The sequence below is a fragment of the Dama dama genome, chromosome 15 (assembly GCF_033118175.1).
Source record: "Dama dama isolate Ldn47 chromosome 15, ASM3311817v1, whole genome shotgun sequence".
NCBI classification, from domain to species: domain Eukaryota; kingdom Metazoa; phylum Chordata; class Mammalia; order Artiodactyla; family Cervidae; genus Dama; species Dama dama.
In genome coordinates this window covers 83,445,367-83,461,914 of record NC_083695.1, presented here as the reverse complement: position 1 = coordinate 83,461,914, position 16,548 = coordinate 83,445,367, and the positions used below count along the sequence as shown (strand labels likewise).

The window sequence follows — 16,548 nt, the reverse complement described above, 5'->3', positions numbered from 1 at the left end:
TGATACAGAGAGAAAGAGTCCCTGTGAGCTGGAGTCCCAGCCTGGGGCATCACAGCAGGAGACCTCAAAGCCCAGCCAAGCTCAGTGAGACTGTGATCAAAGCCAGTGGCGGGGTATGGCAGAGCAACAAGGAACAGAAGTGAGCAGGGGTGAGGCTGGTCCTGTATCATTCCTGTGGCTGCATCCCTTGGCTGGAGCTTCTGGAAGGTCTGGGACATGCCATCCCTGGGTGCAGGGCCAAAGACCTCCCTGCTCACCCTGTTCCCCTCCAGGGGCTGGGGGCTGACCACGTGGGGGCTGCTGTTGTCTGTGGATGGACGAGAATTCAGTCTTCCGGCCTGGCCTCGGCAACCTCTCCTCCTTCGATCACTGCTTGCTGGCAGCATCTCAGGATGCTGTACCCACATCCGTGTGCTCTGACATGGCTGCTTTCACTTTCCCACATGGCAGATGGCTGTGGGTCCCTCCTGGTTTGGCCTGTTACCCTCTTCACGGCTCTGGGCACAGCAGCATGCACACTGTAGGACTTATAGAAATCCTTGAGACCTGCTTGATGCAGAGATATCCTTTGTGTGGCCCTAGGTCCATAAAAGCACTGGACATTTAATGAGAGTCAAACCGGCACACAGCGTAGGAAGAGCACTGTCTGTCCAGGAAGCCCAGACTCAAGGTCTAATCCTGGCTTTGCCACCAACATCCCCACCAAGCCATGTCACCTCAGGTTCCCAGTCTGTGACGCTAAAGACAGGCTAGCTGACCTAAAGTTTCCATAAAGCTTCCCTATCTTCTCCTCCTGGCTCCCTCTTGGCCATTGTTCCTTCTGGGTCCCCTCCTCCCAGAGGCCCTCCTGGACCACTCAGGCCACAGCAGTTCCCTCTCTACCCTGTGCGTTAGTCGCTCAGTCGTGTCTGACTCTTTGCGATTCCACGGTCAGTAGCCCATGAGGCTCCTCTGTCCATGGGATATCCTAGGCAAGAATATTGGAATGGGTTGCCATTCCCTTCTCCAGGGGATCTTCCTGACCCAGGGATTGAACCCAGGTCTCCTGCATTGCAGGCACCAACCATGTCACTTTCTTTGCTGTCTCCATCTGACCTTTTCCTGTTTGGGTATTTTTGCACTTTTTTTTTAACTGTCCCCCTGAATAGGATATAAGTTTCAGAACAACAGGGAGCCTGTCTGATCTCACCTGTGCTGCCCCCTGCTCTGTCTCCAGAGTCCAGGATGGAACCTGGCATCGGGTAGGTGATCAACTGATGTCTGTTGAATGAATGAATGAATGAACTGTGAGCTCTCTTCTTCCATGTCATAAAATATTCTTCAAAACCATGTTTATAATGACTACAAAATAAAGTGTGGGTATGTTAAAAATATACTAAATCAATCCCCTGTTGTAGGATATTTAATAACTACCATATAAAAAATAAATAAATAACTACCATTTACTAAGTGCCTAAGCACAATCACTTTTGTAGCCTTATTTTCTGTCTCCTAACTATAAGCACATCAGACACAAGGGAACAAGGATCTTCTCAGGTTTCAGTGTCTCCAGCCCCAAGCACAGCCTGGCACACAGGTGCTGTTCAAAAGTATTTATTATTACATAAAGTAAGGGCTTCTTCCTTCCCAAGAACACTTTCAATTATTTTACTCTTCCCTATAGTTCTACATTTTGAAAGCTGTTTGTTTACCCAGCAAATGTACTTATCGTGCACTAATTACACTCTTATTTTAATACATCAGTTTTAGCTGCAGTCCTGCCCTTCTGGCAGCTTCTGGCCACCACGAGAGAATCGGCGTCACCACGTCCAGCTGATGTCACTCCAGATCACTGCAAAGGAATGTGAAGTATCAGTCAGCCCAAGTGATCTTTTCGGGAGCATCCTCACCATGTCATGAGACTCATAGAAATTGCAAAAGTGCTTAGGAGTCTACAGAAAAATCTCAGCCCTGTGGCTCTGAGATCCCTGTTCTTGCATCCTTACCCCTGCCAGGTTACCTGAGGAATGGCAGGTCTTTATCTGTCTATTCTGACTGCTGTAGCTCACTGCAGACCACCCACACACCAGGCTCCGCACTGAGACCAATTAGGGCAGAAGAATAGTACAACTTCCAAGATGTTCACTTGGTTCTGGCCCCCAGAAACACGGAGTGGGCACACGAGCCTCTCTGTGACTGTGCAAAGCAAGTCCAGATGGCACAGGATGCCAAGAAATCCTGGGGTTACCCCTTGGGGTGCCCCCGTCAAGGGCAGGCACAGCCCAGGCCTGGTACACTTCCGGATGGCTGTCTGAATGAGCCCAGAACCACCAGCCTGTAAAAAAAACACAGTGAATGCTGTTAGATCATGTCAATTTTAATGTACTCCCATAGTATTAAAAACACATCTGCAAGGAAACTTCTGACTCTTCAAAGGCTCCCTACAGGCAAAAATTTCCTTTAACCCTCATTCAGGAGGAAGACAGAGAATAAGATGTCATGAAGGTTGAGCAAGATATTAGGACAAATCTGAAGTCAACCAGAGAGATGGGGGTGGAGAAGCCAGGACCGGAGGCTCATTACTCACACCAGGTTTCTGCCAGAGGATACAGATGGGACTGTGTACCCAAGGAGATTGTCCAGAAGTGAAGAGCAGGATGACTCCATACAGTTGGGCAGGTTGTGCACTGCAGCAGGGCACCCTCCCCTCCCCAGCAAGGAGGTGCCAATCACCTCTTAGATATGGTAGATTTATATATTTGTTCCATTTCTCTGGACTGGGATAAAATGCCTAATAATCAATGTGTTATAACACTTTTCCAACAGATAGAAGTAACATGTCTTGGGGAAGAAGCCCCTTTTTCTAGTCTGCCCAGAGCTGCTCTGTGACTTGTGATAACCCTGAGAGAAGTTACTCTTATTTGGGAAGGCTGGGCGGTGTTTGGATATTGGTGTATACGGCAGATTCCACGTTTGTCACACAGATGCCAAGCTCAACTTCATGTAATCAAAGGGAACATAAATCAACAAGGAGAATATTTTTGTACTCATCAAATTAACACAAGTTGAAATAATTGATAATATCCTCTGTAGTGAAGCTGCAGGAAAACCTACTTTCACGCACTGATGGTGAACATATAAATCATATAGACTCTTGAAGGGAGAATTTGGCAGTATTTATTAAAAAGCATATATTCTTCCACTTAGTACTTTCTTTCTCTTCTAGTAATCCACCTTGGGGAAACTGTCACATATGTGAACAAAGATACATAGTACAGAAATTATTGTTGTTAGTTAAGTCATGTCCAACTCTTTTGCTACCCCATAGACTGTAGCCCACCAGGTTTCTCTGTCCATGGGATTTCCCAGGCAAGAATACTGAAGTAGGTTGCCATTTCCTTCTCCAGAGGATCTTCCCGACCCAGGGATCAAACCCACATGTCCTGCATTGGCAGGCGGGTTCTTTACCACTGAGCCACCAGGAAAGCCCCATATACAAAAAAGTACTTCTGTAATAATGAAAATTTAGGAATGAGTTTAACATCCAGAAATAGGGCAAGAAGGTATAAACTGGAGTAGTTGGTCTATGGAATAGGCAGGGGTGAAAAATCCTGGAATAGTGTTATCAGTTCTCATAAACTCCTATGAGTACAAACTAAAAAGAGAATTATATTTCTCATTGGACTCATGTAAACATATAGGGAAAGGTCTGAATAGACACCCTTTGATCTGTTGACAGTGGTCATGGCTAGGAAGAGAAGTCAACTTTTGCTGTATTTTTTCAAACTTTCATAAATGAGCCTTCTTCCTTCTATCCTAAAGAGTCAAGTGGTTTAGCTCATTGAACTCTGAGGTTGGACTGATTTGAATTCAAACCTTTGTCTTTCTGTTTTCTTAAGTGTCTGACTGAGCAGTTAATGATCTAAGCATTAAATGAGAAAAATCCATATAATATGCTTAACGCAATACATAGCATATGAGACTGGCTCTATTAGCATTGCTTATATCTTGGTATCTCTTTCTCTCCTTGCCCCCAACCCTTTCAAAGCCTGAGTAGACACTAATAAGTGTTTGATGAATGAATAAGGTGGCTCATGGTAAGACTTTTTCTAAGTGTAAAGAAATATGAACAGAATAGGCTTAGAGAGGCAGATCTTACCATCTCCACACTTCTCCAACTCAAAGTGTTTTTCAGACTGTAGATTACACTCAATTGGTGGGTTATAAGTCAATTTATGGGACAAAAATTGACATTTTAAAAATACAGAATAGAAAATATCAAAGTGTAAGTAAGAAGTACTGTTACATGAACTTCATTTTGTGGATGTGTGTACTAGGTTGCAATGCAAGATTAATCATGGTAAAAATTACATGGGGAAACCCTGTTTCAAGTGCAGCCTTGTTCTATTCCAGTCTGAGGATATGGTTCCCAGTCTCTGTTGCCCAATTCTCTGCTAACATCATGGGCCAGGGGGAAGCATCATCTGATAAAGCAGTCACGTGATCCTATTGGGTGGACAAAGGTAACAGTGTCCACATGACAGCATTCTCTCTTCCTGCCTCCCAGTATTCACCAGGATGATCCTGATACTTGGGAGAATGGGAATCCCCAGCCCCACATGGGTTTCCTAGGGCTGCTATAGCAAAGTACCACAAACTGGGTCAGACAGTAGAGAATCCACCTGCAATGCAGGAGACCTGGGTTCGATCCCTGGGTTGGGAAGATCCCCTGAAGAAGGGAAAGGCTACTCACTCCAATATTCTGGCCTGGAGAATTCCATGGACTCTATAGTCCAAGGGGTCGCAGAGGGTTAGACACTACTGAGTGACTTTCACCCTCACAAACTGTGTGACTTAAAACAAAATAAAAGTACTCTCTCACTATTTAGGAGGCTAGAAGTCCAAGATCAAGATGTCATCAGAGTAGGTGTCTTTTGGAGCCTCCAAGGGAAAATCTTTTCCATGCCTCTCTCCTAGCTACCAGTGATTGCTAGAAATCCTTGGTTATTTGTTGGCTGTGGCACTTATAACTCCCATTTCTGCCTTCTTCATCTTCACCTTGCCTTCTCATCCCTCTGTCTCTATGTATTTCTGTTTCTAAACTTCCTTCTTATAATGACACCAGCCACTTGATTGTTTATGCTATTGTTTAGTTGCTATGTCATGTCTGACTCTTTGAGACCTCATGGACTGCATGCAGCACACCAGGCTCCTCTGTCTTCCATTGTCTCTCAAAGTTTGCTCAAATTTGTGTTCATTGAGTCAGTGATGGTGTCCAACTATCTCACTTGATCAAGTCTACCCTAATCCATTATGACCATCATCTTGATTATACCTCCAAAGGCCCTATTTCCAAGTAAGATCATATGCACAGCTTTTGGAGGACATGAACTTTTTGAGGGACACTAGCCAATGCAATATCTCCAGCCCCAAAGAGAGAAAGGAACCACATTAATACTTCCTTCTGGAGGAGAATCAGGATGGAAGTGATAAGGAAGTCCTTCTCTGGCCTCTGTGCTCTAAGCATCAGACTGGGAGCCTATAACTCAAGACCCTTGGAACAGAAGGGACAAGTTCTACTCCAAGGAACCTGTACCCACAGCTTTGGAACAGCCAGATGGGTTTTCCTAATTGGTAAAAAGATTTGGGCCATTGAACTTCCCTGGTGGTACAGTGGATAAGAATACACCTGCCAATGCAGGGGACATGGGTTCAATCTCTGGTCCGGGAAAATTCCACAAGCCATGAAAGCAAATAAGCCTGTGTGCCACAACCACTGAACCTGAGTACTGAAACTACTGAACTACAGAGCCTGTGCTCCAAAACAAGAGAAGCCACTGCAATGAAAAGCCTGTGCACCACAGTGAAGAGCAGCCCCCATTCACTGCATGTAGAGAAAGTCAGGGTGCAACAGTGAAGACTCGGTGCAAACAAAAATAAAAAATAATTTTTAAAAAATGTTTGGACCATCATCATCATCATTGACCATTATCAGTCTATGACCATTATTATAGACTGAAGGTTTTTGCTTGGGGGACATTGAGATCACAGCCTCCATCTTCTCATATTATAGTTGAAAAACCTGAAGTCCCGGGAAGTTAAATTTGTTTCCTTAAGTCACATGGTTGGTAAGTGGCCAAGTGAGGTCAAGAGCCCAGCACTGGACACTGCCCAGTGCCCCTCATACATGGCCATTTGTCTTTTTTTTTTTCCCCCTAAATACTTAATTCTAAAATCAATGGTGGCACCTATAGGTGGCTTGCAGGAATGGAGGAGAATTCAGTTCCTTCACAATGTTCAGCCTCCCCACAAAGGTACCTCACCTCTGTATCTTTCCACCCGCCACCAGCCCTGTGTGTATGCATGCTCAGCCACTTCAGCTGCGTCCAACTTTACAACCCCTTGGACTATAGCCTGCTAGGCTCCTCTGGTTATAGGATATCCAAGGCAAGAATACTGGAGCAGGTTGCCATTTCCTACTCCAGAAGATCTTCCCAACTCAGGGATTGAACCCATGCCTCTTGCATCTCCTGTGTCTTTCTGCATTGATAGGTGAATTCTTTACTGTGCCACCTGGGAAGCCCCCTACTAGCCCCGAGTAATCATCAATCTACTTTCTATCTCTGTAGGTTTACCTGTTCTAGACAGTTCATGTAAATGGAATCATACCATATGTGACTTTTTGTGTCTAACTTCTCTGACTTACTGTAGTATTTTCCAAGTTCATCCACATTGTATCTGTACTGCCTAGATCCATATATCTACACTGCATTTCTTTTTATAGGTGAATAATATTGCATTATATGGATACACCACATCTGGTTTATCCATACATCAGTTGATGGAAATTTGGAAGATAATGCTTCCTTAATACTATATGCCAGTCCCTGTTCTAAGGGCTGTATCTCATTTAATCCTCACAACAACCTTTATCAGGTGTTATGATTACCTCTATTTTACAGAGAAGGAAACTGAAGCACAGAGAGATTATCTAGCTTGCTCAAAATCACACAGCTAGGAATACTGGCTTGGCCCTTAGGTTTCTTCATAATTCCCAGTGGCACATGACCCCTCTCTTAATTGGAGTCTTTAAGGACAACTCATACGTACCTCAGCCCACTCATGTGTCCCTACGTGGAATCCAAAATGGCGCACCAAGAGCCTCGCATCCTCATTACCCACCTCCCCACTCCCCACCCCTTCCCGACTACCCAAACTTGACTCTTTTTCCAAGCTGCTCAATCACCCTCACACCCTCACACTCAGGAACATTCCAGAAAACCACTTTCACAGTACAAACACCTTTATTCAACAACTGATGTTTGGTCAACAAACCCATTCAAGAGGTGTCATCTGAGCTCTGTAAAATCCTCATTATATGGGGCCTCACTAATTCAATATTTGTGATCTTTTCATGACACTGTGCTGGAGGAGAGTATGGTTTCATTAGTAAACTTTTCTTCACTATGAATTACAAATTCATAGTGTAAAGAAGATTGTAGAAATCATGTTTATTTTCAAGCCTTCTCAAAAATCGCAGAAATCTTCCCCCCTCCCCCGCAAGCAACCTAAAGCTGACATGCAAGTTACACACAACTATTATCCATTCTCTAAGTAAGTCCCCTAAAGATCCTTAAGACTTTCCAGGTAACCTTTTGCTAAACAAGGTAGTGACAGGAGTCATCGCTCACGCCTGTCTCCCTTCAAAACATGTGATATTTCAGACTGATTCTCTGATTCTCCGAATCAGTCCTGATCCTCAGCTTCACTTCTATGGAAAGGCTTGTTTCTGCCAATCAGACATTCAGATTCCCTCTTGGAATTAGGTAAAGAGCCCCAGATTCCCTCTTGGGCCACACCAAGTGGAAAAAGATTTTAGTTCAGATCCTAGGAGGGAACCAGCAAGAAAGGTCCCCACGAGAGGTGGAAATTCTGAGCTTGAAGACCCCTCCTTCTATTCATGAAACCATCATTTTTCCCAGAGAGAATTTCTGCCTGGCAGAAAAGTCTGAGGACACGGGGGAGAGCCTGCAACCAGCCCAGACAAGTGCTCAATACCTTTGGCCTTCTGCATCCTGGTTGTCTTTGATCTAGGCATTTCCTGTGGTCCAGCAAGTGAGAGGGAGGTGGGAAAGGCTGCAGTGGAGAGAGTCTGCAGATGCTCATGTCTCCAAAGTGAAACTTTCCACTTCTTTCTAGAATCTTAATCCCCAAATCATAAACCGGTTCAAGCTGTCCAAGTCTGTCCTAGTTTAGGGGTTCAGTTCAGCTCAGTTCAGTTGCTCAGTCATGTCCAACTCTTTGCAACCCCATGGACTGCAGCACACCAGGCCTCCCTATCCATCACCAACTCCCGAAACTTGCTCAAATTCATGTCTATCAAGTCAGTGATGCCATCCAACCATCCCATCCTCTGTGATCCCCTTCTCCTGCCTTCACTCTTTCCCAGCATCAGGGTCTTTTCCAATGAGTCAGGTCTTTGCATCAGGTGGCCAAAGCATTGGAGTTTCAGCTTCAGCATCAGTCCTTCCAATGAATATTCAGGACTGGTTTTCCTTATGATTGACTGGTTTGATCTTGCAGTCCAAGGGATTCTCAAAGTTGCAGTGAGATTTCAGTCTTTTACACTTTTCCAGGGATACCTTTCATCCTACCTGCAGAGCAGCTTCAGTGCCATCCCATGCGGTGAGGAGCCTGGGAGAGAGCAGCGTGTGTGTGCATGCTTAGTTGCTCAGTCATGTCCAACTCTTTGCAATCCCATGGATTATAGCCTGCCAGGGTCCTCTGTTCATGGGGATTCTCAGAGACCTGGCAAAAGGCAGAGGCTTCTGACCCCACTGTACCTTGGCTTCCACTATACCACCACCTCCACTGCAGTGGATGCAGAGAATACCAGACAGGGAAGCCAGACAATCACTAGGTTGAGAAGGATTTTGAGGGCTAGCAGGAGAGAGAGAGAGAGAGAGCTGGGATCGATTAGCAATGTCTGCTGTGAGCTTGGGAAGGACAGCATAGCCACCTTTCTTGCGCTATGTTTGCCACTCCTGACATAGATCTCCAAAATCCTCTTTGGCTCAGATCTTGTACGATTTTCTGAGTCTTCTTTTCTGTGCTGTCTTCTTTACTGTCTCTGAAGACCTATCTCAAAGTCTATTCCCACCCATTGGGAATTGGCAGTGGTCTGCAGACAATTAACTGCTTATGGAGTTTGGGGATGCCAGTTAGAGACCCCCAAGGCCAGTTAGATAACATCAAGGCCAGATCTCCACCTTGAGACTAGAAATAAGCTCTAAAGAACGTCTCGCTCTGTCAACACTGAACTGAAATCCACAGGGCATGAAGCACAGTCAAGGCAGATGACTGCGTTAAAGTTTATCTGCCATGAGACTGATGCTGGACATGGCCTCCATCTGCATGGTAGAGGCATGGAGAAAGTCAAATACCCTCTAAAAAAATTGTAAAGAATTTCGAGCAGAGGCCTGCTGGGAATAGGGGAGTCTCCCTGCCTGTAAAGCAGAAATGAAATAGTGCTTCCTTGGAGAGGGCTGGTTGAGACCATGCAATGAGGTAATGCATACAAAGAGCTCAGCACAGAGCCTGGCACCAGTGTCAGTGCCCAGTAAATGTGATTCAGGGTCCACAGTATTATTTTTCTCTAGGGTCACCCTCCGGTGGCATTGGGCCTAAGGATATTAAATCTACTCTGAAACCGGCCCTCCCATCAACAGGGTGGGAGCCTTCGATCTCACCACCAGGGCCCTGCGTTGGCCAGTTCCAATAACACGATTAGTCATTTTTCATTCCTGAGATGTCTGCCCATGGGTGGGTGCATGTGTGCAAGTGTGAGTGCGAATGCGCCTCTCAGAGCAGGGGAAAATCCATATTCTCTCTCTTCTGACCGAATTAATCAAATAAATCTTCTGTAAGGAGCTGCTAAATGAATCACAGATGGCTCTGCCCTTTTACAGGTTGCAGAAAGCACCCGTTACAGTTCTTTTAATTTATCAGAGGAAAAAAGATGCCCTTGTGTGCCCCTTCCCGCTTGCAATAATAATCAGAACCAGTCTATTTTCCAAGGGTCCGAGACTCATTTTCAAAAAATGTGTATCAATAGATGTAACAGCGGGAAGATTATTTTGCCAAGTTCCAGCCTCCAGCACGGCAAAGGTGCCCTGGCTGGGGAGAGCGTTTATAAAACCACATTTAATAAAAGAGAGTGTTATATTAAGTATGTTTGCTAGTGTATTTAAGCATATGGTTTCCATATCAGGCGTAAAGATGGCAAACACATGCTTTACCTTCTTTCTAACCTTTCTCAGAGACGTCCTTTCTAGGGGGTGGTGGGATGGGAGGCTTTGGGATGGATGTGAGTGAGTGTGTGTTGTTTTGTTTTGCTTTTTACAACTCTGGCTCACATGGAAAAGCACTGAGGAATGTTCAAGAAAACATGCGAAGCCTCTCTGCCTTTGCTACTTATGTAATTAACCCAAGAAACTTGCTTTTCTTACTTTCTTCAACTGTCCCAACATTCTCCCGGCTCTCTCTTGCCTCCTCCCAGGCGCTGGGGGCTGGCTGACTTTAAAGTGTGAATCAATTTCAGCTGCAAAGAACTTGAGCTCCTGGATTTTAAACATGAACCCCTTGGCAAAGCAAGAGCGCTGAAGATGGCTGCCTGGCTTTGTGTCCCTGAGTTCTTGTTTACCGGCGAGGCATCCAGCTCCAGGATTCGTCTGCCTGTTTGTCGTTGCTGTTGTTGTTATTCAGCCGCTCAGTCGTGTCTGATGCTTTGCGACCGCATGGTCTGCAGAAACCCAGCCTTCCCTGTCCTTCACTATCTCCTGGAGTTTGCTAAAACTCATGTCCATTAAATCGGTGATGCCAGCCAACCATCTCAAACTCTGTCACCTCCTCCTCCTGCCCTCAATCTTTCCCAGCATCACAGTCTTTTCCAATGAATCAGTTCTTCGCATTAGCTAGCCAAAGTATTGGAGCTTCAGCTTCAGCATCTATCCTTCCAATGCATATTCAGGGATGATTTCATTTAGGAGTGATTGTTCTGCCCTTTGGTGTTTGGGTTGGGTATTTTAGGATTCGATGTTTTTCTTCAGATCAGAGGCAACAGGCTGTAGTTCTGTAGGCCTAGGGTCCCCAGAAAGGTAGCCAGGAAAGGTCTCCCACAGCCCACTCCCCTAAAACAGTTTCAACAATCCTCCCATTCTGAGATAATCCCAGAAGCCAAAATGCCAAACTAGGAAGGGGACTGGGTGGGGGCGTCTGCAGGGAGGCTGCCATGCCCACCCCCACCAGCCCAAACAGATTTGCCGGAGCGAGTTATAAATCTACTGGTACCATTTCTTTTTCGTCACTTGCCTAATCCTGTGCCCTTCGTTTCATGTGCTGTAATTATTAACATCTGCTTTCTGAGCCTGGCCCGCATGGAGTTTGCAAAGGCAGTTTTCAGGCCAGAACAATGGTGACAGCTGTTTCATTTAGCCTAGGGCCAGCACTTCCTGTTCAGTCTACATCTGCCCTCCTGTGTCCAATTTCTGATTCGGGGTTTTCTGTTTTGTTTTCTGGGTGTTTTTTTTTTTTTTTTTTTTCCCTTCATCTGACCTTACTATATGTTTAAGAAGAATTTCTAACTTAACACTCCAGCTAGTATTTCTAGTACATATGCTTATTAGATTGCCAACAGCCAAAGAGAGAGATAGGAGAAAGCTAGGACTGTCTTCCACAGCTAACAGGGTGGAGGGCAGACAGAGGCACAAAGGAGGGCTGACCGTGAATCTAGGGGACCAGACTCAAGGAAATTTCTGGGCCTTGAATTTGATCTCTCTGGAAGCTAGGCACAGGAAAAGCGGCCTTAGCTCCCCTGTCCCCTGGCCCGGTGTCATCTCCATAGCTTATTTGGTAAGAGGTCACCCAAACATACCGCTGAGGGAACCGTGTGTCTGGTTCCAACACACAGAGGCCCTTCTTCCTTGGGAATCAAGGAAGCTTGTCAGGTGAGGCAAGATTCAGAGGCCCTCAGTTCACTTTTTCCCACTAAGTCTCCAGCAATACAAACCCTTCCTAATTTGTAGGGGAGGTCCATTAGATGGGAAAGGACCGTGCCGCCCTTAGGCAGTGCTCAGTATTTATTGCCAAACAGGGCGAAACCCAGTCTCCACTTGGATAAGAACGGCAGGGGGTAGAAGTGTCCTGTGGGTGCAAAAGGCAGAGCATGGAAAGCCGGAATCATCCATCAGAGGCTCCCGATCTCCAGAGGCTGCCTCTGCCTCTCACGGGATCTCAGGGCATCAGGACTGGAGATCTCGCAAGAGCTGATGCCCACCTCACCCCCTTACATCTCTTAGATGAAGAAACTCAGCGCCAGGGACAGGGGGTGCTTTCCTGTGGTTGTCGCTTGGTCGAGCTTGATGCTATTGGACAGAGAAGCAAATGAAGGTAAACCTGTGCAGCTTCTAGGGGCTTGAGGCTTTCTCATCTCAGACCCTCTCCACCCTTCTCAGTGGCTCACAGGAAAAGAGATCGGGACCCCACTCCCAGTAGGACCAGTGAGGTGAGTTGGGGAGACCCCAGCTTGGCTGTCAGTACCACAAACCCAGTCCAGAACTGTTTCTGGCTGCCAGGGTCAAGTGCTGGACTCAGCACTTGAGAAAAGAGTTCATGCTGGCTGGACACCCGGGGGTCATAGAGGTTCTTAACCTGTGACCTAGGCCCCGTGTCTTTGCAGGAGCCAGCGAACGGAAGGCACAGCTCAGGTGTGAAAGAGATGCAGTTGAGACCGCCCTTCTCCCCCAGAATCCCCGCCAGATGTCAGGGGTGCAGGCCCTGGACCGCAGCCCCCCACCCCACCCAGAGAAGACCCAGCCTTCCCAATGCTTGACTTGAGCCTGGAGCAGCCCAGAGGCCAAGGCATAAAGATCATCAAGGATTGTTCCTAAAGTCTGGAATCAAAGGAGCTGATGGAAGCTGGGTCCCTTGCCCCCGGGGTACACCCAGCTCTCCCGGGAATGCCAGCCCCGCCCCTTTCCCTGCCCCCACTCACCATCTCTCGGCCTCACCCTCCCCCTTCCCTTCTCTTTCTCTCACTCACTTCTTTTCTTCTTAAAGTTAATTGCAACTTTTTTCTCAGCGCCCTGATCTGGATAAGCCACATCTCATTAGAAAAAGATTTAGCTGGAGCCAAAGCAGGCTGGAGAAGGAATCCCTAATCAACAGAGAAAAGATTCGGGTGTAATTGCTCTCTCCCGCCATCCTCCCCCTCCCTCCTCCAATCTTTCTCTGCTCATTAATCTGAAAAGAAAGTCGCAGTTGAACGTCTTGGTGTTCAAGTACCTGCTGCTGTGGCAAACAAATCGAAGTACTTGGGGTTGTCTTTTGTGGGGGTGTCTGTGTGGACAGCTTCGGCTGTTGTGTGGAGGAGTAAAGCATTTCGCTCTTGGAGGTGTGTAAGAAGCACCTTGGTTGGGGGAGTAAAACTCTGGGGGGGGGGGTGTGTGTGAAGTGCTTGGTTGTGGGGAAAGTGTGAGTGGGTGTGTGAACCCTTTGGTTGTTAGAGTGTGTGTGTGTGAAGCTCTTTGGTATGAAGTGCTTTGATTATTGAGAGGGTGTGTGAAGCTCTTTGATTACTGAGAATGTGTGTGTGGTGGGGGGAAGCCCTTTGGTCGGATGGGGCAGTAAAAGCTCTCAGCGTGTGTGTAAAGCGTGTCGGTTGTTGGGTACATGTGTTGTGGATGTGGGATATGGTTGCGGGGTGTGGGAGGCAGCTCTCCAGTTGTTGGTCCGTGGGGATGCAGTGGAGGCCTTCAGTTGTTGGTCCGTGGGGATGCAGTGGAGGCCTTCAGTTGTTGGTCCGTGGGGATGCAGTGGAGGCCTTCAGTTGTTGGTCCGTGGGGATGCAGTGGAGGCCTTCAGGTGTTGGTCCGTGGGGATGCAGTGGAGGCCTTCAGTTGTTGGTCCGTGGGGATGCAGTGGAGGCCTTCAGTTGTTGGTCCGTGGGGATGCAGTGGAGGCCTTCAGTTGTTGGTCCGTGGGGATGCAGTGGAGGCCTTCAGGTGTTGGTCCGTGGGGATGCAGTGGAGGCCTTCAGTTGTTGGTCCGTGGGGATGCAGTGGAGGCCTTCAGTTGTTGGTCCGTGGGGATGCAGTGGAGGCCTTCAGTTGTTGGTCCGTGGGGATGCAGTGGAGGCCTTCAGGTGTTGGTCCGTGGGGATGCAGTGGAGGCCTTCAGTTGTTGGTCCGTGGGGATGCAGTGGAGGCCTTCAGGTGTTGGTCCGTGGGGATGCAGTGGAGGCCTTCAGTTGTTGGTCCGTGGGGATGCAGTGGAGGCCTTCAGTTGTTGGTCCGTGGGGATGCAGTGGAGGCCTTCAGTTGTTGGTCCGTGGGGATGCAGTGGAGGCCTTCAGGTGTTGGTCCGTGGGGATGCAGTGGAGGCCTTCAGTTGTTGGTCCGTGGGGATGCAGTGGAGGCCTTCAGGTGTTGGTCCGTGGGGATGCAGTGGAGGCCTTCAGTTGTTGGTCCGTGGGGATGCAGTGGAGGCCTTCAGTTGTTGGTCCGTGGGGATGCAGTGGAGGCCTTCAGTTGTTGGTCCGTGGGGATGCAGTGGAGGCCTTCAGGTGTTGGTCCGTGGGGATGCAGTGGAGGCCTTCAGTTGTTGGTCCGTGGGGATGCAGTGGAGGCCTTCAGGTGTTGGTCCGTGGGGATGCAGTGGAGGCCTTCAGTTGTTGGTCCGTGGGGATGCAGTGGAGGCCTTCAGGTGTTGGTCCGTGGGGATGCAGTGGAGGCCTTCAGGTGTTGGTCCGTGGGGATGCAGTGGAGGCCTTCAGTTGTTGGTCCGTGGGGATGCAGTGGAGGCCTTCAGTTGTTGGTCCGTGGGGATGCAGTGGAGGCCTTCAGGTGTTGGTCCGTGGGGATGCAGTGGAGGCCTTCAGTTGTTGGTCCGTGGGGATGCAGTGGAGGCCTTCAGTTGTTGGTCCGTGGGGATGCAGTGGAGGCCTTCAGTTGTTGGTCCGTGGGGATGCAGTGGAGGCCTTCAGGTGTTGGTCCGTGGGGATGCAGTGGAGGCCTTCAGTTGTTGGTCCGTGGGGATGCAGTGGAGGCCTTCAGTTGTTGGTCCGTGGGGATGCAGTGGAGGCCTTCAGTTGTTGGTCCGTGGGGATGCAGTGGAGGCCTTCAGGTGTTGGTCCGTGGGGATGCAGTGGAGGCCTTCAGTTGTTGGTCCGTGGGGATGCAGTGGAGGCCTTCAGTTGTTGGTCCGTGGGGATGCAGTGGAGGCCTTCAGGTGTTGGTCCGTGGGGATGCAGTGGAGGCCTTCAGGTGTTGGTCCGTGGGGATGCAGTGGAGGCCTTCAGGTGTTGGTCCGTGGGGATGCAGTGGAGGCCTTCAGGTGTTGGTCCGTGGGGATGCAGTGGAGGCCTTCAGTTGTTGGTCCGTGGGGATGCAGTGGAGGCCTTCAGTTGTTGGTCCGTGGGGATGCAGTGGAGGCCTTCAGTTGTTGGTCCGTGGGGATGCAGTGGAGGCCTTCAGTTGTTGGTCCGTGGGGATGCAGTGGAGGCCTTCAGGTGTTGGTCCGTGGGGATGCAGTGGAGGCCTTCAGTTGTTGGTCCGTGGGGATGCAGTGGAGGCCTTCAGTTGTTGGTCCGTGGGGATGCAGTGGAGGCCTTCAGGTGTTGGTCCGTGGGGATGCAGTGGAGGCCTTCAGGTGTTGGTCCGTGGGGATGCAGTGGAGGCCTTCAGGTGTTGGTCCGTGGGGATGCAGTGGAGGCCTTCAGTTGTTGGTCCGTGGGGATGCAGTGGAGGCCTTCAGGTGTTGGTGTGTGGTGCTTTGATTGTTGGATGCATGTGAGTTCATTCACACGCCCCTTTGATGGTTTCCTTTCGCCCCACTAAATCCCAACGGATGCTTAAATGGTGACACACAGAAGATGAATTTAGAAGCAAACCATCTCCCCATGTAGGGAGAAGAGGTGGGTCCCTACTCGCCCCAGAACCTCTGGAAAGCCCAGGCCCCTGTGTCTCAGCTACCTTACCTGCGATACGCACTCTGCCTCAGTCCAACTCTTTTTGTGACCACATGGACTGTAGCCTTGCCAGGCTGCTCTGTCCATGAGATTTCCCAGGCAAGAATACTAGCTTGAGTTGCCAGTCCCTTCTCCAGGGGATCTTCTGGACCTAGGACTTGAACTTGCATCTCCTGCTTGGCAGACAGATTCTTAAATGAAACAAATTATGGAAATTAATAATGATGTGTGCATGTTAAGTGCTTTGACGCTCCTGTTTCCTTTACTTCATTTCATGCGGCTACTGTAAAAAATTTTAATTACAATGTGTCTTGCACTTGTGGCTCGTGTTATATTTGCATTATATAGCACTGGCCTAGAATATAACACACCCTTTCACGAATACTGGTATTCTCCTTTAACCAACGAGCAAACCAGCTCAGGTTGAGTGGCTCTGGCCAAAGACACCAGCTGCAAAAGCCAGAATTCATGAGTGATCCTGGCTGGACAGTCTGCTACTTGATGAAACTCCTAAAACAAGAGCTATATTGTTGTGACACAATCTT

At 48.2% G+C, this 16,548-nt stretch overlaps 1 long non-coding RNA gene across 1 annotated transcript in view; it reads left to right on the top strand.

The window, feature by feature from the left end:
* The window catches only part of LOC133070464 (uncharacterized), a 126,237-nt gene that overhangs the window by 26,984 nt on the left and 82,705 nt on the right, over positions 1-16,548 (top strand). The window lies entirely within an intron of this gene.